The sequence below is a fragment of the Notamacropus eugenii genome, chromosome 3, assembly GCF_028372415.1.
Source record: "Notamacropus eugenii isolate mMacEug1 chromosome 3, mMacEug1.pri_v2, whole genome shotgun sequence".
In the NCBI taxonomy this organism is placed as follows: Eukaryota; Metazoa; Chordata; class Mammalia; order Diprotodontia; family Macropodidae; genus Notamacropus; species Notamacropus eugenii.
In genome coordinates this window covers 131,665,833-131,689,482 of record NC_092874.1, presented here as the reverse complement: position 1 = coordinate 131,689,482, position 23,650 = coordinate 131,665,833, and the positions used below count along the sequence as shown (strand labels likewise).

The 23,650-nt window shown below is 35.4% G+C and overlaps 1 pseudogene; it reads left to right on the top strand.

The window, feature by feature from the left end:
* Positions 1–8,330: 8,330 nt before the first annotated feature.
* On the top strand, positions 8,331–9,373 carry LOC140531260 (growth hormone-inducible transmembrane protein pseudogene; annotated as a pseudogene).
* Positions 9,374–23,650: the final 14,277 nt, after the last annotated feature.

Here is a 23,650-nt window from a genome sequence, read left to right as displayed (position 1 = left end):
TTTGGATTTGTTTCCCCTGAAGAGCTATTACATCTTAATAGACTTTGACATTCTCTGAAAGTCCTTGATATCACTGTCTGTGACCACAAGGAACATCAATGACTTCATTCTGCAAAGCTGATAAAAGGAAGAGATATTCAGGAGTTTAGATGGCAATGCCTCAAAGCAATCCCTTCGTCTTGACAGACTCAGGTCACATTGTGATGCTGTTAGGGCCTATTCTAGCCCTGGACAATTTTCTGATAATCAATCTCCTAGATGCAAGACAGCCCAAATTATGAAATGAAGAATAAAAGGCTCTGGCCAAATGTTAGCTTGTTCACTATCACCACTGTAAGGATAGTGGCACAAGAAAGTCAAGAGTTAAATCAGAAATTCTGATCATGAACAAACTGTGGTGTCGTCTTATGCCATTCTTTTTAAGAGTCCATGATGTCCTGTGCAGGAGAGAATTTGATATCAAAGATTTAGAGCTGAGAAAGACCTTAGCAGTCTTCTAGTAACCCCCTGTCAACTTTCAGGAGGAAATTGAAGGCCCAAGAATGAGCCAGAATTCAAACTCAGGTCCTGGGACTTTAAGATTTTCATTTCAATTTCAGCACTCTTTCCAGTTTGATATCACTACCCTCTCTGAAGCCCATTCACATCTAAGAGCATGTCCCTGGCCATCTGAGAACAGGCTCAAATTTGTCCACAGCATAAGTATTATACTATCAAAAATTTGCAATATACGTAACTGAAAATTAGAGAAATTGTCATGCTTTGTTTATCCACAAATCACAGCCCAGAGTCACCAAAAGGGAAAGAATATCCCTAATATGCATCAAAAATGAAAATTTTCTTAAACAAATTGGGGAAAACTGGGAAGACACCTTTGGAACTGCCACCTCAATAGCTACACAGACTTTGGGTACTGTAGCATAACTTCCATCTATACCTGGCTGTAAACAATAACCTTTAATATATGTCATATGGACACTTAAATCTTGTGCATGATTTTTTTCCCTGATTTATAAGAATTCTGGCTTATGAATCAATTTTTCCTTCAACTTATGGCATTATTTATTAAATGTAAATGTGTAGGGAAATGATCAAGTATCCTAACTTTAAACTTCTAGAACTCACTCATACAGCCCTCATTTACATTGCTGCAATAAGTGACTCTGATATAGATAGATAATCAAAAGAGCTTTTTTGACAATAAGAACAGGAAAAAAAAACAGTTGGCAGGACTTTTGTCCAGATTTTTTGTCCATAATATACAGTTGTAAGAAGAACCTACCGAGTTAGTACAATGCATAATATGCATCAGACAGACATTGCTTTTAGACAGTGAGCTGGGCACAGAAATGAACAGGATGAAGAGATGAGGACCATTTGAAAAACTGCATAGAATCTTCAACCACAAATTGTTCGCTGAAACAAAACCACAGCTTTTTAACTCTAATATTCTTCATTTAGTGCTGGATAAAAACAAATCATAAAGCACTCAAATCTCCAAAGATCAAAATAGTAAGTAATGCAAATAATAATAAAGAGATGTAGGCATAAGTAGACTATAGCATACTGGTGAGTTGTCCTTTGCTGTGAAAGAGGACCAAACTGGGATCACTATGTTGATCAAGGTTCGGTATGTTCAGGTGTGGCTCATCAGAATAATACGAGTTCATAAAGTACTGGCACAGGTAAGGCACAAAAGATCCACATGAATATTTGGAGTGGAGATGTCTAAATTTGTACATCTCATGATTCTTTTGATCTACTGCAATTCTGCTTTGCTTTTAAGCAACACATCTTCTTTGATATGGCCATGACTTGCTGTGCAACCTTTTACCAGTGTTTCACATGTGATGCAATTGATTCCAAAGTTCTTCAAAGAGACCTTGAGAGCATCCTTTTATCACTTATTCTGACCTTCATGTGAGCATTTGCTCTGTGTGAGTTCTTCATAAAATAGTCTTTTAGGCAAATGCATGTTTGACATTCAAACAAAATGACCAGTCTATCAGAGTCACACTCTCTGCAATAGAATTTGAGTGCTTGGCAATTTAACTTGAGAAAGGACCTCAATGTCTGGTGCCTTATCTTGCCAAATGATCTTCAGAATCTCCCTAAGACAATTCAAATGGAAGCAACTCATAGTATGTTTCATAGGCATGAAATAATGAGATCAACACAATGGCTCTGTAGATCTTCAGTTTGGTAGGCAGTCCTAGGTACCTCTCCTCTCCCACACCCTCTTTTGGAGCCTCCAAAACACTAAACTAGCTCTAGCAATGTGTGCCTCATCATCTGAGTGTACATGTCTGGAAATTACGCTGCCAATGTAAGTGAATTTATCCACAGCATTCAATATTTCTCCATTTGCCATAAGTGATGGTTGCTATATAGATGGTGTGGTGTTAGAGGTGTTTTCTTGATGTTAATTGTTAGACCAAATTTAATACAAGCAGCAGATAATTGATCCATCCTTTGTTGTATCTCACCCACAGAGACTTCAAAGAGTGTACAATCATTAGTCCAATGAGAAGATGATCCTATGAAATGGGTTGATCATGTGCAGGGTTATGACTACAGCTACCAATATATCTTTACCTGCTGCTTCATCACTTACCTGTCACTACAGGACTTTAAGTTAGTTAAAAATGGTAAAATGTTATGGGTGACATCTTTTGATTTGTGTACAAATTGGATTTAAATGAGTCAGAGTTGCTCAAAGTTCTCAGCCTCAAATATTTCTTCCAGAATCACCAAAGTCAAGACAAGACAAAAGTTAAGATGATTGGTGATAGCTTGGAATACAGTGGATGACTTTAGCATCTTCGATGTCAAACCAAACCCTAAGCATTCCATGGTGCCTGCTTCAGCTACCTTCATGGGTATTGGAATAAATTGTTCATCCATCCATTCTGCTGGGGGGTGGGGTAGTCTTCACATGTTTTGGGTAGACAACCCCCTAAGTCATCAACAGGTTTGAGACCCCTCAGTTATACTTTACCTGGTTTAGCCCATCTGCCAAAACAGTTTACCAAGGTGTGCCCACTGAATATTCTACAGCTTCTTGGAGTCACAAGTGAGAGTTGGGTAAATCAGGTGGATACCATAGGTGTAAAGCAGCCCTGAAAAGGGCTTGTTAGGCTTCATACCAGATGTACTAGGCTTCCTTGAACATACCCTAAGCCCTGGAAAAAGACTTTTTTGTAAGCAAAAGAAATTATCAAGGAGATTTATGACTGGAAAAGGAGGTAGGTCTGCCAGCAAATGTTAGGGATAACACATAGCCTGAGTGTCAAAGTTGCCCCTAAGAAACCAGAAAGTTAATTCCCCTCACAATATACAGGATTTACATTAGTACATGCATAATCAATCAGTAAACATTTATTCAGTACATAATGTGTTCCAGGCACTATAATAAGCACTGAGTATACGATAAGGAACAAAACACAAGCCCTGCCCTTGAGGAGCTTACAATCTATTGAGGGAGACAACATAAAAACATCCATATGCAAAGTGAGCTATATACAGGATGAATAATAAATAATAAATAATAAAGGGAGAAAAGATCTGATAATTACAAGGGATTGGGGAAGGCTCCCAGTAAAATATGGAATTTTAGTTGAGACTTAAAGAATAAGAGTTTCAAAACCCAAAAATACATTCATAAATTGCAATATCCTGCATTGGAAGGGAGTTACATCAACAGAATAGTGGATCTATCAAATTACTAGAAGTAGTGAACTGAAATGAAAAGAATACTGACTAACTTTGGGAGTCATATAATGTGGTTTAATTTTTTGCCTCTGTAAATTAAGTCCCATATGACTTTGAGTAAATCCTATTGAAGTATTCAAAGTCTGTGAAGAAAGGAATATGTAATAATATCCTCATTAAAGTTGCACACAAAAATACATATACACATACAACAAAAACCTAAAGCCTCCTTAAAGAAAATGTTTTGCCTGCCAATATTTAAGAGATTCCAGACACATGAATCACAAAATTATCCACAAATTCAACAGATATTTTTAGAGTTTATAATGTTAAATAAAACAGCTGCAAAATGTTAGTCATTGCAGTTCAGTGAATTTATTTTTTTTTATTTCAAACTTTCTAACAACCATTTATGTCTCATATCAACCTTCTAACAAAACTATTTAGATGCTGAGAAAAGAATGGTTTTGTTTTGGCTCATTTCCAAAAGCATGAGTTACATGATATTTGATCTAGATTTGGGATGAGATAGGGAAAGTGACTGAACCTCTGATTTGACTCAGAATCTCCCAGATGAAGAAATTGTTGTTCTGTATCAATGTGTGTTGGCACCTTCTCTGCAACTTATAGTCTTAGATAGTTTCCTAGAACACTGTAAGGTTCAATTATTTCCTCAGGTTCAAACAATTTTTGTCACAGTCAGAACTTGAATTCGTCTCTATTTGGCAACAGACTGGTTTTCAAGGTTTTACAAGGTGAAGAGCTATGAGATTTTATGATGAAGTGGTCAAAAGGTGATGATACCTCTTATAAAATACCATGAATGACCTTTGAATAACATCAACCATAAAACTGAAAATTGGATTTAAAAAATTCCTTTGGAATCAAGATAAACAGTCATGGGTATTCTTTAACCTTTAGCTTCATGTTTTCCTTTTGTTGTAGTTGGGTTAGAGAACCTGGTCTAACTAGTTTGTATTGATAACTGTACCCTTTGCGTCATTCAACTTCCTGAGGAATTGACATGGATCTATGAGAAGAAGAGGAAAGAACAGCCAGATCCTTAGTTCTCAACCAGACTTTAAACCTTTTCTTCTTTTTCTTTACTAGATCTTTATCATTAATTCTTAGGGTTAGAACATTGTGCCTCAGAGACCATTTAATTCAACCCACTCCTTCAAGAATCCATTGTATGACAGGCCTGACAAGAAGTCTTTCAACCTTTGGTTGAACACTTTCAATAAGGAAGAGCCCACCATCTCTAAGAAAATTCCTTTTCATCTAAGGCAATTCTATTTTTTAAAATAAATACTCCCTCACATTGTTTAAGTCTTTTTCTTTTCCATTAGCTACTGTTTTCTAGCTTCTGAGGCCATTTGACACATTGAATGATTCTTTTGCTCCATGTCAGTCCTTCAAATCCTTGACAACTGTTATGTCCCCTTTAAGTAATCTCTTCTCCAGTTCTTTTAAGTAATATTTATTTGGCATGACTTCAAAGCTCTTCATTGTTTTGGTCATCCTCCTCTGAATGTTCTCATATTTATAATTATCCTTAAATAATATGTGCCACAGAACCAAATACAATATTCCAGCTGTGATCTAACCAGTGAAGAATCCAAATGGATTATCATTATAAGTAAACTATGTGTCTATTAATGTAGCCTAAATTCGGAGTGGCTTTGGGTACTGCATATCACATTATTGACATATTGAACAGCAACCTGCTAAAGCCCCAAGTGTTTTTCTCCACTAATTACTATCCATACTTACCTTCCCTACTGTGTAATTCAGAAGTTGATTATTTGAAGCTAAGATGAAACTTTACATTTATCCAATTATCCATCACCCTTCCAAAGTAAATAAAGAATTAACCTTATAGCCAAGAAGACCTAAGATTAAATTTGCATTCTTCCACATCATGACTATGTGACCCTGGGCAAGTTTTTTAGCCTCTCAGTACTCTAGACAACTCTCTGAGACTTTGTATTGTAAGAAAGGTGCCTAACTATATTAATATAGTTTCCTCATTTAGAAGTCCCTTATAAGACTGAAATAGCGGATGCACTCCCTAACCTCAGTCCTCATTGTTTATCCCTAAACATCATCATATTAGATTTGATCTAATGTTTATTCACTTCACAAAACTTAAGATGAATATTCCCTGAGAATTATGGCCTTGTCCCTCTTCTCTTCCTTCTTTTCACATTCACCCTCAGTTTATTTACATAATTCATTTTCAATTCATTTTTCATAGCTTCAAGTCTTTCCTCTAGTTAAATGATTCCTAAACCTTTATATTCATCTAAGGCTTCTTTTCTGATTTCCTGACTCACATCTCCAACTACCTATAGGAAATTTCTACTTGGAAGTCACAATACCATTTAAAATCCAACATGTCTAAAACAAAGTATGTTTTCTTCCTCCCTAAATCAGATCTTCTTTCCAACAACAGTCTTTTAAGGAATAATGTTACCATTCACCTAGCCTCCCAAATTTTCCACCTTGATATACTGCTTGTCTCTTCATTCTCCATTACCTTCCACATACAATTACCAATTCTTCCATAGCTTCATTCACAAACATCTCTTTTCCTCTATTCCTGCTGCCTGTAATAAAACTATATCCTATTGCCTGAAGTAATGGATAATTATCTTTGTTATCAAAACATAAGACAATTCAATAATTTATTCATGTTCTTGTCTGGTGCCAACATTCATTTGCATTCTATCTCCAGACTTGATTCAAATAAAAATGCTTCAAAAATAAATCAAGAGAAACTTTGAAGTCTACTAAGAAGAAAATTACATTGGGAATCAGGAAGACTTCTCCTCTCCTCCCCCCCCCCCCCCCACCACAAACTCTAAATTAACTTCTGTAATCCTGGATAAGTTACAACCTTTCTAAGAATATTTTTTCAAGCATAAAACGAGAAGGTTGGTCTCTATGATTCTTTCTATCCTTTAAAGCTCTGTGAAATCCACAAAGCCTAAATTCTTAAGTACCTAAGAAAGGAAATCTTAGCCGGTGCTGTGTAAGATGTTATTAGAAAGTAGAAGAATACATTTCAACTGTGATAGAGAAAGCATAAATGTTTCTACCATTTTATTTCAAACAAGTATTTTCAAAGTTTCATAGAGACCTCAAGAGTGCAATAATTTATGGTAAGTATGCAGAGTGGCAAACTATGAAAAAGCAAAGTTTTAGAACTACAAATAGATCGCAGTGATGGTCACATCAAATGAGACAGAAAAATTCAAAAAAAATGTATCTTTTTAATAAGTAACTCCAGATCCATTTATTGTGGTAATAGAGAGATTGCTATATCCATGTATTATATTATTCCACATAGCTATGGAAAAAATGACAAAAAATCAGAACACAAAACCAGTTTGTTATTGAATAGCTCCTGAGAAAATAGTGATGAGATAGTGGAGAGATCTTTTAAAATGTCAAGAAGTCATCTGAAATCTGTCATATCATCAGTACCATTATACATATATAGAAGGGTGACAAAAATAGCAATAAAACATTATGGCTGTAATAAAGGGTCAATTAAAGTATAGTCATGAGGTCTTTAATTCCAAATGTGAAGCATAAAGGGCAAAGTAAAAAAAGGCTGTGTAAGCTGAAAAAGCAGGAAAGTTAAAGAAATGTATTTCAAGAATCCAAGCTTTATTAAAGCCAAAGAAAGACAGAAGATTTTCAAGAAAGGAAGGTTAAAGCAGGGTTGAGTCTAGGAAAGTATAATGCTGCATGATGAATTATTCTAATTATTCTCTCAAAATAATGACAAAAAAAGTAACAAATACAATTTATCTAAATATGGAGAGCAGCATGACTACACATGTCTAAAGTAATTAAAATAACTCATTTATTCCAATATTCACTAAGTCCCTATCACGTAAAAGGACTGAATTATAAATACCTATAATAGGTGTTTGAGACATAAAGACAGAAAGGAAACAATCCCTCCTCAAGAAGTGATGCCACTTAAAGTACCTGGTTTCGACAGAATGGCAGCAGTAACAGTGTAAGAAACTAGGATTAAAATCAATACAAAGTAAAATGAAGAAAGTACGAGAAACATTTTAAAAAATATTTTAATTGAATGTGTTTTACTTTCAATAATTTAGGCTTGCTTGTGGCAAGTACTTGCAAAGATCTGACACATTTTTTAATCTTTGTACACAAGTATTTTAAAGAATGTTCATTTTTTTTTTTCATTTCCTGCTTTGGAGAGACTTTTAGCTTCAGTAGCACATCATTAAGGGGAAAGAAAAACACTGGCTTTTCATTAAAGGGAAAGTGGAAAACTAATGGTATATGATAATGAGAATAAAGAGGAAGATGCTTCTAAATGCTTTTAAACTCAGGTTTTAAAGAAAAGGTCACTTACAGTTAGATAACCAGAAAATGTGGCCTCTGTAATACAACTGGGAAAGTCAACAAGAAGAGAGAAGTAGCTACTCAGTAGGTACTTTAAGAGTCTTCTCTGATAAAATGTTTACTTCAGAGATCCTTAAGGGATCGACTCGGACCAGATCACAAAGCCACAAGCTCAGTAGAGGTGATCTGCAGGGCATTTCAGAAATAATCAATGAACCTGTTGCAACACCATGCTAGCCACAAGGTTTGTGTGTCTCTGCACCCCCATCCTACCTTACAGGACTCTCTGTCCAGGACTCACAAAGACCTCTCTTGTTCTGAGGAATTCCATTCTGAAGACAAAACAATGATTCTTGCAATCCAACAGGGACTATGCCACCAAATCAAGAATTGGAGTCTTATATGGAAAAACTGACCAAGAAATTAAGGAAGCAGTATTTGAGCCATCAGCAGAAAGAGTGTTTAAAATTGATTAGATGGGAGGATGGTTTGTTGCTGGAGGAGATGCTGTTGGTTTTGGAGCACTCTGCTTCTATGGCTTGGGAATATCAAATGAGATCGGGGCTATTGAAAAAGCAATAATTTGGCCACAGTATGTGAAGGATAAAATTCATGTGCCTATATGTATTTCATATGGAGTGTTGGTTTAACAGCATTGTCTGCCTTAGCAGTTAGCCAATCACCTGCTTTAATGACCTTTATGACGAAAGGCTCTTGACTGACAATTGGAGCAACTTTTGTAGCCAGGATTGAAGTCAGAATGCTGAATCAGTCACCATCATATGAATAGAGCCCAGGCCTAAAACATTTTGCTTGGATGTTCCATTCTGATGTCATGGGTACAGTGGTGGCCCCTCTGACTTTGTTGGGTGGCCCTCTGATCCTCTAATCTCTCTGGTATACAGCAGGTATTGTGGGTGGACTCTCTACTGTAGCCATGTGTGCTCCAGGTGAAACATCTCTAAACATGGGAGCCACACTGGGAGTGGACCTGGGTTGCTTTTTTTCTTCTTTGAGATCTATGTTTCTACCGCCTACCACTGCACTTGGTGCTAGTCTTTGTTTTGTGGAAATGTATGGTGGATTAGTTCTTTTTAGCATGTTCCTTCTATATGATACCCCAAAAGTCATTAAGCTTGCAGAAATAGTGACCATGTATGGCACAGAAAGATATGACCCCATTAACTCCATTATGGGAATGTACATGGACACACTAAATATCTTCTTGCAAGTAGCCACCATTCTAGCAACTGGGAGCAACAGGAAGAAATGAACTGATTGCATTTTGAATCATCCAAACGTTGTCAAATACTCTTGCTTGTGTTCTAGGTATGTATACTTATTAAATCATTTCTTCTACAACTACTTTGGTCGATGTTAGAATTTCAGAACCACTTCAGCATGGTTAAGATATCCCAGTACAATGCATGCCTCAAGTTCTACCTCAAGAATAAAATCAACACTTCTCTTGTAAATAAGCAGAGAGAGAGAGAGAGAGAGAGAGAGAGAGAGAGAGAGAGAGACAGATAGACAGACAGACAGACAGAGAGACAGACAGAGACAGAGACAGAGAGATAGATAGACAGAGAGACAGAGAGACAGAGAGAGAGAGAGAGAGACTCAGATATTCAGGTTACTACCTAACTTATTATTATTTAAATAAATCTCAGATGGAGAGTTAGGGCCTAATTACTAATAAATGGATAATGCACATTAAGAAAGAGAAAAAATGGAATGTGGAGCCAAGCTGGTGAAAAAAAAACAAACAGAGATTTCCTTAAGCTCTCCCACAAAGCCCTCCAAACAACTGTAAAAAATTACTCTAAGCAAATTCTAGAGCTATAGAACCCACAAAATGACAGAGTGAAACAAATCCCCAGGCCAAGACAACCTGGAAAGTTGACACGATGTGTCTTTCTCACCTGGGGGAGAATAGTCCAGCATGAGTCATACTAGCACAGACAAGCTGGAGAAGGCTTTGGGCAACTGAATCATTGGCAGCTATGGCATTTTTGAGACTTCTTGACCTACAAACACCAAAAAGGTAAGTGGAAAAATTCTGTGGGACCCAGGTGTAATAAGAACACATGGTCTGGCCAAGTCGGGCCCCAGCCCCAGGGCAGTGGGGGTGGTGGCAGCAGCAGCAGTGGCAGAGACTTCTTCTGGCACTCTGGGACCAGAGACAGTGGAGGATCAAGTTAATGATACAAACTCCCTGAAGCCTGGAATGGTACAACAACCCCCAACTCCCACACCCACTGTAAGCAGTGTTCTACCTTGATAAAGAGTTAGAAAGTCAAGTATTTGACTGAGAAGATGAGTAAACATTGTAAAAAGAGCTCAGACTATAAAATCATACTTTGGAAACAAGGAAGATCAGGGCATACAACCAGAAGAGGACAGCAGGGTTAAAGCTCCTACGTCAAGATCTCCAAGAGGAATATGAATTGGTCACAATCCAGGGAGGATGTCAAAAAGGATTGTGAAAGTCAACTAAGAGAAGTAGAGGAAAAATTGGGAAGAGAAATGAGAGTGAGACAAGAAAACCATGAAAAACAAGTCAGCAGATTGCTAAAGGAGACCCAAGAAATTATTGAAGAAAATATTACCTTAAAAAATAGACAAACCCAAATGGCAATAGAAGTTCAAAAAACTAATGAGGAAAAGAATGCCTTAAAAAGCAGAACTGGTCAGATGGAAAAGGTGGTCCAAAAGTTGGCTGAAGAAAATAATGCCTTCAAAATTAGAATGGATCAAATGGAAGTTAATGACTTTATGAGAAATCAAGTCATTATAAAAGAAAGTTAAAGGAATGAAAAAATGGAATACAATGTGAAATATCTCATTGGAAAAACCACTGACCTGTAAAATAGATCAAGGAGAGATAATTTAAAAATGATTGGACAAGAGGGAGCCAAGATGGTGGAGGAGATGCAGAGACTTGCTAGAGCTATTCCCACAAATGCAGCCAAATACCTGTCAAAAATGACTCTAAACAAATTCTGTAACTGTAGAACCCATAGGATGACAAAATAAAGCAAATCTTCAACACCAGACAACCTGGAAGGTCAACAGGAAGGGTCTATTGTGCCAACTGGGATCAGAGTACAGTCTAATGTAAATCACACTGATACAGATGAGACCTGAGTAAGCCTTTGGGGAATGAATCTCTGCCACCTGTGATAGTTTCCAGATTTCACAACCCCAAAGCACAGAGGACAAAATGGAACATGAGTGGAAAAAAAACTGTCAGATCAGTGTGGGAGAGTAGAGTGGTCTGGCCCCAGCCCCAGGGCAGCAGAGGGGGTGGAAAAGCCCACGCAGCCATAGCAGCAGTCAGTGCAGTGGCAGTGGGTGTTTCTGGAGCTCCAGGCCCAAAGACTGTGGGGGGATCAAGTAGCTGATGTAAAATCCTCCACCCCACTGGAAGCAGAGAACTACCTTGAAAAAGATCTTAGACATCAAATAAGTTGCTAGGGAAATGTGCAAAAGTCAGAAAAATAATCAGACTACAGAATCTTACTTTGGTAACAAGGAAGACCAAAATATGCATACAGAAGAATAAAACAGTTTTAAGCTCCTATATCCAAAATGTTCAAGAAAGGATTTTGAAAACTGAGTAAGAGAAGAGCAAAAATTGGAAAGAGAAATGAGAGTGATGCAAGAAAATCATGAAAAATGAATCAATGGCTTGCTAAAGGGTACCAAAAGAAAAATGTTGAAGAAAATAACACCTTGAAAAATAGATTAACCCAAATGACAGAAAAGATCCAAAATACCAAAAAGGAGAAAAATGCCTTAAAAAGTGGAAGTAGCCAGATGGAAAAGGAGGCTCAAAAGCTTACTGAAGAAAAAGAATTCCTTAAAGATTAGAATGGAGCATATGGAAGCTAATGACTTTATGAAAAATCAAGAAACTATAAAATAAAACCAAAAGAATGAAAAAATAACAATATGAAGTATTTCATTGGAAAAACAAGTGACCTCAAAAATAGATCCAGGAAAGACAATTTTAAAATTATTGAACTACCTGAAAACCAGCATCAAAAAAGAGCCTAGACATCATCATTCAAGAAAACATCAAAGAAAACTGCCCTGATAATAAATAGAAAACAGATATTGAAAGAAACCACCAATCACCTCCTGAAAGAGATCCCACAAGAAAAACTCCCAGGAATATTGTAGCTAAATCCAGAACTCTCAGGCCAAGGAGGAAATATTGTAAGCAGCCAGAAAGAAATAATTTGAGTATTGTGGAAACACAGTCAGGAATGATAACACTAGATCTAGTATCTTCCATATTAAAGGATAAAAGGACTTAGAATATCATATTCCAGAGGTCAAAGGAACTAGGAACAAAACCAAGATTCACTCACCTAGCCAAACTTAATATAATACTTCAGCAGGGGTAAATGATCAGTTGATGAAATAGGGGACTTTAATGCATTCTTTATGAAAAGACCAGAGCTGAATAGAAAATTTGACTTTCAAATGCAAGAATCAAGAGAAACCTGCAAGGATAAACAGGAAAGAAAAATCATAAGGGGCTTACTAAAGTTGAACTGTTTACATTCCTACATGGAAAAATGATATTTGTAACTCATGAGCTTTTTCTCAGTAGTGGTTGGAGGGATTATATACATATAGACAGAGGGCACAGGGTGAGTTGAATATGAAGGGGTGATATCCAAAAAATAAAATTAAGGATGGAGAGGAATATACTAGGAGAAAGGGAAAGAGAAGAATAGAATGGGGTAAATTATCTCACATAAAATAAGCAAGAAAAAACTTTTTCAATGGTGAGGAAGAGGGGGAAGGTGAAAGGGAAAGAGTGAACCTTTCTCATTGTATTTGACTTAAGGAGGGAATAATATGTACATCAATTTGGTATGAAACTCTGTTTTGCACTACAGGAAAGCAGGGGGGAAGGGGATAAGCAGGAGGTAGAGAGGATGATAGAAGGAAGTGCAAATGGGAGGTGATGGTAATTAGAAGTAAATACTTTTGAGGAGAGAAAGGGTCAAAAGAGAGAATAGAATAAATTGGGGTCAGGATAGGATTAAGGTAACTTTAGTTAGTCTTTCACACCATGACTGTTATGGAAGTGTTTTGCATGACTGCACATGTAGAACCTATAGCAAATTACTTGCCTTCTCAGTGGGGATGGGTGGAAATAGAGGAAAGGATAGATATTGGAATTCAAAGTTTTAAAAACAAATGGTAAAAAATGTTTTTACATGCAACTGTGAAATGACATACAGACAATGGGATACAGAAATCTATCTTGCCCTACAAGAAAATAGAAGGGAAGGGAATTAGAGAGAAGAGGGTTGTGATAGAAGGGAGGGCAGATTGGGAGAAGGGGTAATGCATACTGTCTAGGGGCAGGTGGAGGGGAGAGATCGGGAGAAAATTTGGAACTCAAAATTATTCTGGGAGGGAATGTTGAAAACTCAAATTTAATTAATTAATTTTAAAAACTATTGGACTACCTGAAAGTCATGATAAAAAAAAAAAAGCCTAGACACCATCTTTCAAGAAATTATCAAGGAAAACTGCCCTATTTTTCTAGAACCAGAGGGCAAAAGAGAAATGGAAAGAATCCAGCAATCACCTCTGGAAAGAGAACCTGAAAGGAAAACTCCTAGTAATATTATAGCCAAATTTCAGGATTCCCAGGTTAAGGAGAAAATACTGCAAGAAGCTAGAAAGAAACAATTCAAGTATTGTGGAAATACCATTAAGATAATACAAGATCTAGCAGCTTCTACATTAAGTGATTGGAGGGCTCAGAATACAATATTTCAGAGGTCAGAGGAATGAGAATTAAAACCAAGGATCACCTACTCAGCAAAACTGAATACAATCCTTCAGGATTAAAAAATGGAAATTCAATAAAATAGAAGACTTTTCAAGCATTCTTGATGAAAAGACCAGAGCTGATTAGAAAATTTGACTTTCAAATACAAGAATCAAGAGAATCAAGACAAACAGGAAAGTGAAGCAATGAGTCATATTAAAGTTGAACTGTTTACATTTCTACATGGAAAGATGACATTTCTAATTCATGAGACCTTTCTCAGTATTAGGGTAGTTAGTGGAAAAGATAGATGAATCGATAGATGGAGACACAGACAGAGAGACAGACAGATGACAGAGGATGAGCTGAATATGAAGGGATGTCATCTAAAAATAACATTTAAGGGTGAGAGGTGAATATATTGGAAGAATGAGGGAGATAGAATGGGATGAATTATCTCAAATAAAAGATCAAGAAAAAGGTTTTACAATTGAAGGGAATAGAAGGAAAATGAGAAAGAATGGGTGACCCTTACTGTCATTGGATGTAGCTTAAAGAGGATGAAACATTCACACTCAATTGAGTATCTTACCCTAAAGGAGAGTAGGGGGAAAGGAAATACAAAGGGGGGTAAAAAAAGAGAGGGAAGATTAGGGGAAGGTGAGGTCAGAAGCAAGCTCTTTAGCAAAGGGACAGGGTCAAAAGAGAAAATAGAATAATTGGGGGATGGGATAATTTGGAGGGAAATAGTCTTTCACACTATGACTATTATGGAGGTGATTTACATCACTACACATGTATAACCTATATTGAATTGCTTGCCTTCTCAATGTGAGTGGGTGAGGAGGGAAGAAGGCAAAGAATCTGGAATTCGAAATTTTAAAAACAAATGTTAAAATTGTTTTTACATGCAACTGGGAAATGAGATATACAGGCAATGGGGTATAGAAATCTATCTTACCCTTCAAGAAAGTAAAGGGGAAGGGGATAAGAGGGCGGAATGGTACAAGGGAGAGCAGACTAGGGGAAGAGGTAATCAGAATGAATGCCATATTTGGGTGGGGGAGAGGAAAGGTATGGAGAAAATTTGGAACTCAAAATTTTGTGGAAATAGATGTTGAAAACTAAAAATAAATAAATAAATTTAAATCTTAAAAAAGAAAGAAAAAATCTTATTATATTCTAATTTAGTATGTCTTTGTACCTGAAAACATACTATAATTGAGGTATAAGTTTCAGGTAGAAAATTCAAAATAACTCCAAGAATTTAGAATTAAAAATTGGTTCATTAGTGAGAAATACAGAATGTTATACTGGATAATAATATACTACTGGATAATAAAAGACCTATGAACATCATAAACAGTGGATTCTAGAGGGAATATGTATCATATTTTTAATTAAATTTTATTTTTAATTAACATTTTTTCACTTCAGTATTAAAAAAAAAAGTAAACTTCATTTTTACAAATATGCATAGTCAAGTAAAACAAGTTCTTACTTTGCCATGTCATATATAAAATGCTTTGCAAACTTTAATGTATTACATAAATGCTAGTTATTCTTATTCAGCATTTTTATGGAGACAATAGTACAACTATCTGTACAAGATTTGGGACTAGTTGAATGACAACATCTAATGAGTAGTCATTGATAGTTCAAAATTATTGAGTAGATGGAATAAACAGTGGAATAACTCTTGGAATTTTTCTTTGAACTTGTGTTGCTGATATTTCTTCCATGACTTGGAAAAAATCATAGCTCATTTATCACAATGGGGAATAACATCCAATAAACTGGAAGAATCAAGATCTCCAACATGCTAGAACAATGGGTTGGATTTAGTAGAATGAACCTGAATGGAGATAAATGTCAGTCAACTCCTACATTTGGTTCAAAAAATCAATTTCGCACACATAAGACAGAGGAAGTGTGGTTAGGTAGAATTTTATCTGAAAAATTCCAGATAAAATTTTCAAAAAATTAGAAATGATAGCTCCCTTGTACTCTGTTCTGGTCATTGGGGGATAGATATTATGAATGTTGCATTTAATGAAGGAGATTGGCAATTGTAAATCATCTGGAAGAAGGCATTCAGGATGATGAGGAAACAGAAGATCATGCACAGGAAGAATGGTTGAAGGAACCAGGGATATTTAGCATAACAGAAAATCCTTGGAGAGAAGGGAATATGATAACTCTCTATAAGTAATTTGAAAGGTTGAAATATAGAAGCCTTTTACTATATCTATGACTGTATTTGGACAAGTTATTCAACTTTTCCCAATCTTATGAGAGTTATATAAGGTAATATGCATAATGTTCTTTAAAAGACAAAGCACTAAATAAAAGGTTGATATTATTACTGTCATGAATAATAATTACTAATAATAATTAATAATAATATCAGTGTCTTCATATATAAAATGGTCATTAAAATGTTTCACTTGCCAAATACAGTTTTGTTATGAGGATTGACTCACACAATTTACCTTGAAGTACTCTGCAGCAATAATATGGAATAAGAATATACATAATCATGGATCTACAGTGAACTATAGCATTTAATTTAATTTCAACACTTTTACTAAATGACTGTTGATAACAAAAAGGTAGATGCCATGGGATAAGGTGGAGAGGAAGAAAGGTTTGTTACTAAGTTCCATGTTGATAAATGTAACAGAGAGGACCAAGTTATGAGCAAAATGCATTCATTAGGAAATTTAAATAGAAGGTTCATTTTAGGTTGGTAATCATATTAACAACTTCTTGAAAGCACCTGTTTAATGGGACTTTATTATAAGTAGCTTGAGCAGAAGAGGAGTCTTTCTTGAATAAATGCAACTTAATTGTCCTCAGCTTCCCCTTTTTCTATAGATAATACATTCGTCTAAGACCCTTTACAACTCGCAGCTAATAAGCCCCTGAAAGAGCAACCACAGCACTATTAAAAAAAAAAAAAACCACAGTGTGAAGGAAACTGAACTTATCTGGGTAAGAAAAATAGCAGACCTTTCCGTATGCACATAAATGCTTGGCACTTAATTGCATATTGTTTAAGAATGAGCATTATTTATTTAATAATCTATAACAAGTCCACTGAACCCTCCTTGAGTCCTCTCTTGCCAAGGCCTAATTAAGGGTTTTGAATTGAATTATTAGACTGTTAGACTATAAAACTTACAAATGAGCTATTACTGTCTATTAGGTCAGTACAGGAGACATCTATGTACTATCTGTTTTTGAAAGTGCTCATAGTATTTTAAAAATAAAGATTATAGGTAGGGAGTATAATTTATAAGAATAAAATAAGTCATTTACTTCTTTCAAAAACCAAACCATGTCTGCTTTTCAGCAAAAGACTTGAAAAATAAAAATTCTTTTAAAATGTCATTTCTGAAAGCATAGCATTGCCCAGAATTGACAAGTGGGATTTACATTTAGTGGAAAGATGCTTTACTGATCGTATTCACCTGAGTAGAACGTATTTTCTTTAATTTGGGGAAGGGAAGTGGGACTGGTTTTTTTTTTTAATTTTATTTTTACTTTATTTACCTAGCACCTAGCACTGTCTTGCACATAACAAATGTTTAATAATTGTTTCTGGTTTTACCTTAGATAACTTTTTATTCAAATGAATAGTCAATTTCTCTTACTGTGAAGTATGTTTTAAAATAGCTTCCTTCCCTACTTCATTTAAAAATATGATTTGTTTTCTAAAAATTTAATTCATAGAGTTCTTAAGAACTTATTGATGATGTAAGCCAGTCAGTTAAGAAGCATATATTAAGTGCTTACTATGTACCAGACACTGTGCAAAAAAAGCCCATCTTCATTGTTTCTATTACTTTAATAAAAATGAGATAAAAAATGATGAAGTTATCAATATGTCATAAAATGCAAGATGTGAGATACATTGTGATGTTATCAAACCCAGCTTCTTATCTTTAGGTAGGGCACATCAATAGCCAATAAACTCACATTTAAAAAAAATCATTCCAACAAGAATGAAAGGGAAGAACATAGTTCCCATAACATCCAGGCAAGCGATTTAGTAAAGGTATTAAATCTAATACCTTTAAGTCCATAGAAGCTACAGTGTCTGCTGGAATCTACTGGAAATGTTTCAAATACCTGCTCAATTTCCTCCAAACCTACCTTTCCCTATTAAGGCCATCTCTTTCCCATCTACCTTCTCCACCACTTAGACCTTATGACTGTTTGTCCTATCCCATAAAGAATCCAAAATTACAATATGTTCTATACACATTGGTGTTATCACTTTTATAACGTCAACGGTCACATGATGAAATGTAAAGACCTAAATTTGGAGAAAGAAGCCTGAATCCAGCTTTTGTATCTACTACTGTCTCATCTTCCCTGAAAATATGTTCAACTAAATAGTCTTACAGGATCATCAAAGCACTCAGAAGAGTAAGGGAAAAACTTGAACTGGTCTGAGAAAAAAAATGGAACTCATGATCACTTTAATGATAATATTCCTAGTGGTACAGATCTTTTTATTTCTCCAACAATTATTTATACTGACCTATTGAAATGATAACCATCATTGTTTTTATCTTACTCTGTCTGGGACCAGGCCTAGTTTCTGTCTTGATATAATGATATTATCTGAGATCTGTGTAGCATTTTTCATTTTACAAAACACTACCACAGCTTAGAGTGCTAGAATTGGAATCAGGAAGACACAAATCCAAGCCTTATTTCAGATATTTCTTAGCTGTGTGACTTGAGCAAATGATTTAAATTCTCTTAACCTCAGGCTCTTTGTCTGTAAAAACAAAAAAAAAAATAGGTAATAATACCACCTATCTCATAAGTTTATTGTGAGATTCAATATAATGTGTATAAAACCTTTGTAAACTTTAAATCAATCTCTCTGTTTTTGTATATACATACATATATAGCATAGTATGTATAATATGCATAATATCATATATATAATATAACAGGACTATTTTACATATACATATATATATTACATGTGTATAAGCTATCCTTATTACTTTTATTATCATTCATATCCAACAAATTCAAACCTCAGAACAATCTCGTGAATTAGGTAGGTCAGATATATCCTATTTAAAGAAGAAGAAACTAAGGCACTGAAAGATACCTTGCTTCCGAAAGTCACATATCTAGTTATAGTGTCAGAGGCAGATTGGAGGTCATCTTTCCCAAATTCCACTGCAATATGCTTCTTTTATTTTTAAAAAGTCTTCTAACAAATCAAGCTTAACTTTGACCTCAGTTTTACCAACATTCAAATAGCATTACTATTATTTCTGCTTATTGCCCAAGCTATCTGTTGTGAATCAGTTGCCAGTGACAAAGAGCAGCTCTCATTTTCTCTCCTACTAATTGAACTCTAATATGTAATACAAATGTTTTCATTTTGCGGGAAAAGTAATTTATCTATTCATCTCATAAGCATTTGTCAAAAGTATTTGATCATAATTCTCAATGTCAAATTTTCTTGAACAGATTCTGATGAATTTTATATTCCTTAACACACTTACATCTAGACCATTATTTCCCCAGCTAATTTAGCCATAGATATTCCCTGTGAGGAAAGTACAGAAGTATCATTGGCCCCACTTTACAGAGGAGTAAACAATCTCTGAGAGTTCAAGTACTTTGCCCATTGTCATTAGACAGATAGTAAGTGTCAGAGGAGATAGTAAGTGTCAGGTCTTTGTGGCTCCAAGGTCAGCACTCTTTCTGTCCTGCTACAATTATCCCTCCGATAAGGAAATAGAGGTCTCATGAGGTAAAATGACATAAAGCCAGGATTGAAACTCAGTTTCTCTGAGTATGACTCAGTAGTATTTTAATTCCAGCAGACTTCCTGAAGCCACTACACAAAGTAAATTAGGGAATCAGGCCACTCATTTAAGACCTAAATCCACTCTGGCCTGAACCAACTAAGCGCCAGACATTAAGGTTTTCTAATGTGAATTATCCACTTTCCTTATAGAAATGACTCAGGGTATGCTGGAGTTGGGTTACACAGGTTCCCAAGAGTCAACAGCTAAAATTTCAGTGCTAAATTTTTAGTATGAGTCTTTACACCTTAAACATTTATTCTTTCCTTGATTATTTATATTTAAGAAAGTGATAGAGAAAATTTTAATGATGATTAAACTTAAAAGCATGTATATATGTATAATTATATAGCTATATATATATATAATACTATCTACATACAAACATGAATATATATGCTTTTTTTTCTTTTTTCAGAGAGCTTGTTGTTAAACATTTTCCAGCAAACCCTTAGACACAACCTTAGTGACCTCCCCCTCAACTGTCAAGATTCATGTTAGTCAATTGAAAAGAATATTCTCTTCTCTAATGAGAATGCAAAGTTTTGACTCAGAGTGCAACAGTGGAAATGCATGTGTCAACAACAACCTGTATTAATTCAAAAGTAAACCTAAAGGTATCCAGAAAGTCACAAACAAGGAAGTAGTAATGAGATCAGGTCATTAAATTTGGTCTGTACAGGGAAAATCAAATAGAGTTCCAGGCAAGATACTATGAGTTTATTCTATCCTTAGTAGTTATGGTTCATGTGGAGACTCCAGTAAGGCTCTGCATACATACTATTTTGTGTATGGTTTTAGTTTTCTTATTTAAGTACATTTTATATCTCCCCCTAACCTACATAGAACATGGCATTTAAGGATTTTTTTTTTCATGGTTTTCTATAGGTACCCTAGTAAGGCAGTATTCTTAGCAGAGCACAGTGGTTTTCTTCCATGGTCAACACTTGACAATTATTTAATTTAATTATGCCATTCACTTCTTCATATTTTTATTAAGTTTTGAGTTCACCTTGAATATAATATTCCAGTCATAGCCAGATGAATGGCAAGGATAATGGAAGGGCTTCTCTCTAGACAAGACCTGTCAAATTTTAGTAAGTTTCTACAGTACATTGGAGAAATTCACTTGGCACCTCTTCAATTAATGACCCTTTCCCTACCAAAAAAAATTGTACTTGGTAGAGATCAAGTACAGGGATGGCATTATAGTTAATCATTTATGGAATAATATGAGGAGCTTTTGTGGTCTGCTGAGTAGTAATTAAAGTATTAACAAATATAAGAGAAACAAGGCATGAAGCAAATATCATGTTCACTTCTTTCTATGAGTAGCATCTCTAAGATGCATCTTTAGTCCCCTCAGCTAGGCATGAGTTCATTGGAAGGTAGTTCAGACAACAAGTAATATTCATGATATAGAATGAGGTTCCCAATATTCTGGATAGGAATAAGAAGATACAAATTAAAATTATAGTATACAACACTTCAAATGTTTTCTTTTATCTCTCTAATTTTAGATTCATATCCAAAGTCAGACTATGATTTTATTCTGACATTTTGTCTGCTTAGCATAAGTAAGAGTCATTGTGACCTCAGAATCTGTGCCAGCTGTAGTCATTCTGCACTAGAATTTAATAACGGGGATAGGGTAGGAAGAACAGTGAGAGAGGAAGGGTAGGGCTAGTTCTCTCTCTGTTATCCTTTAAGTGTTCTGTTTTATCTTGAAAATATAAGATTCTTTATATTTAACATCTAAAAGAGATTCAAGTTTAATAATAATCAGGTAGATTAAGATTAAGCCTATTTAATGTTCTGGAAAGCATAGACTTTCTAAATCTTGTTAACGAAAGTAATTCACTTTATGTCTTTGGACTTTATACTGCAGTTTCCCTGATTAAGCTGAATTACAGGTATTAATGTTCAGTTTAGCCTGCTCTTAGTTCTAGAGAACCGCAAAAAGAATTACTGAACTTAAAGAACCACCATCTCCACTCAGTTTGCTCTGATTATATATAGTCAATATTCTCCCTCTGCTATTTTAAGGTATCAATATCAAGGCAAGGCAACAAACACTTATTAAGCACTTACTATGTACTAAGCATCATAGTAAGAGCTGGGGAAACAAAATGAAGCAATAATAAAAAACATGTTTTCCATGCCCTTGAGAAACTCACCTTCTGAAAGAGGAAGTCAATCCATAAAAGGAAGCCAAAAGTGTAGGAAGAAGGTGAAGGTACCTAAGTTAAGGCATATTGGAGAAAGCAGTCAGGAGAATCAGAAGCAAATTCCAGAGAAGAATGCGAATTAGGATAGAATTGGGGGGCGGGGTGGTGTTTCTCAAGAGTCAAAGTTTTGAGAGGAAAACACCAATCACAGGAAGATGCTGCAGGGAAGGAGTGCTATTCCCGTGTTAGAAGGCTGCTGCAAACACTCTTAAAGATAGATTCCAAGGTGAAAATCCTATAAGAATGGAGGAGAAGGAAGTCTGAGGACTCCAGAATAGAGTCCAAAGAGGAATGAAGCAGTCAGCAATAGATGCAGAAGGGAAAAGAACACTGAATTTGAAAATAGAGGATCTGGGGTCCAATTTCAACTCTACTACTTAGTATTTGTCCTTGGGAAAGCCACTTTATTTTTTGGTTTCCTCATCCATAAAATTTGGGAGTTGGAGTATATGAGCTCTAGTGTATCTTGTAGATTTAAGTCCTTTGAGCTAGACAGAGAGCCACAGTGGTAATGAAAGAAATGGAACGGGTATCTACAATGATATGACAGTCAAAAGACCTAATACAATCTTAGGCTGCATTGGGAAATTGATGACAATGACAACAGCTAACATTTATATAGTACTTCAAATTTTCAAAGTGCTTTTCATATATTATCTTACTTTATATTCATAACAACCCTGCAAAGTGAGTAATAATTATTCACATTTTATAGATGATGAAACCAAGACTGCAAGAAGGTAAGTGGTTTATCCAAGGTAACATAGCACATCAATGTCTAGGAGAGGATTTAAACTTGGATGGTTCTGCTTCATGTTCAACACCATCCACTTTCTTGCCTAACTGACTAGGAGATGTTTTATCTTGAACAAAGTAGTGATAGTCCTACTGTATCTTGCTCTAGTCAGACCACAACAGCAATTTATTTTCCACTTTGCACACTGCACTTTAGAAAGGATATTGATTAGCTAGAGTGAAGAAAGAAAGGAGTGCAACCAGGTTCATGAAGGTCCTTGAGTTTGTCTCAAATGAGAACGACTCTAAGCTACCATGTTTGAGTAGCCTGGATAAGAGACAATGTATAAGGAACATTATAGCTATATTCTAGTATTTGAAGAGTAGTCATGTGAAAGTGGGCTTAAGTTTCCTCTGTTTGGTCCCAGATAGCTGAACTAGGAAAAAGGTGGAGAGGTAGCAAAGCAGCAAATTTAGATTTAAAGAAAGGGCAAAAATGTTCTCAGTAGTTAGAATAACCCAGAAGTAGAATGGGGTATGTTGAAATAAGACATTCTTCCCTCACTGGAAATCTTTAAGCAAAGGCCACTTATGTCTGCTACAAAGGAAAGGATTTCTTTTCATGGATGTTTACTGAGTTTTGCTTTTTTCATTTTTTCCAAATCAAATATTCTATAAATTTTGTAGATCATATGCAGAAGTCTACATCTCTTTTGAGTATATTATTTCTTCTCCAATGTAAACTATGAAAGAACAAGGTGAAATATAGGTCTGATATTAGTGATTGCACTCATCTTTGAATGCGGAATGCTTAGGTATGGATATATGGTTATAATGGACCAGAGGACCTGGGACACCCCAAAAACTGGAGAATTTTTAGAGCCAATGTTCTTTCATTCATGGCATCCCAGAGTACTAATTAGAAAAATTATGAATTTCAT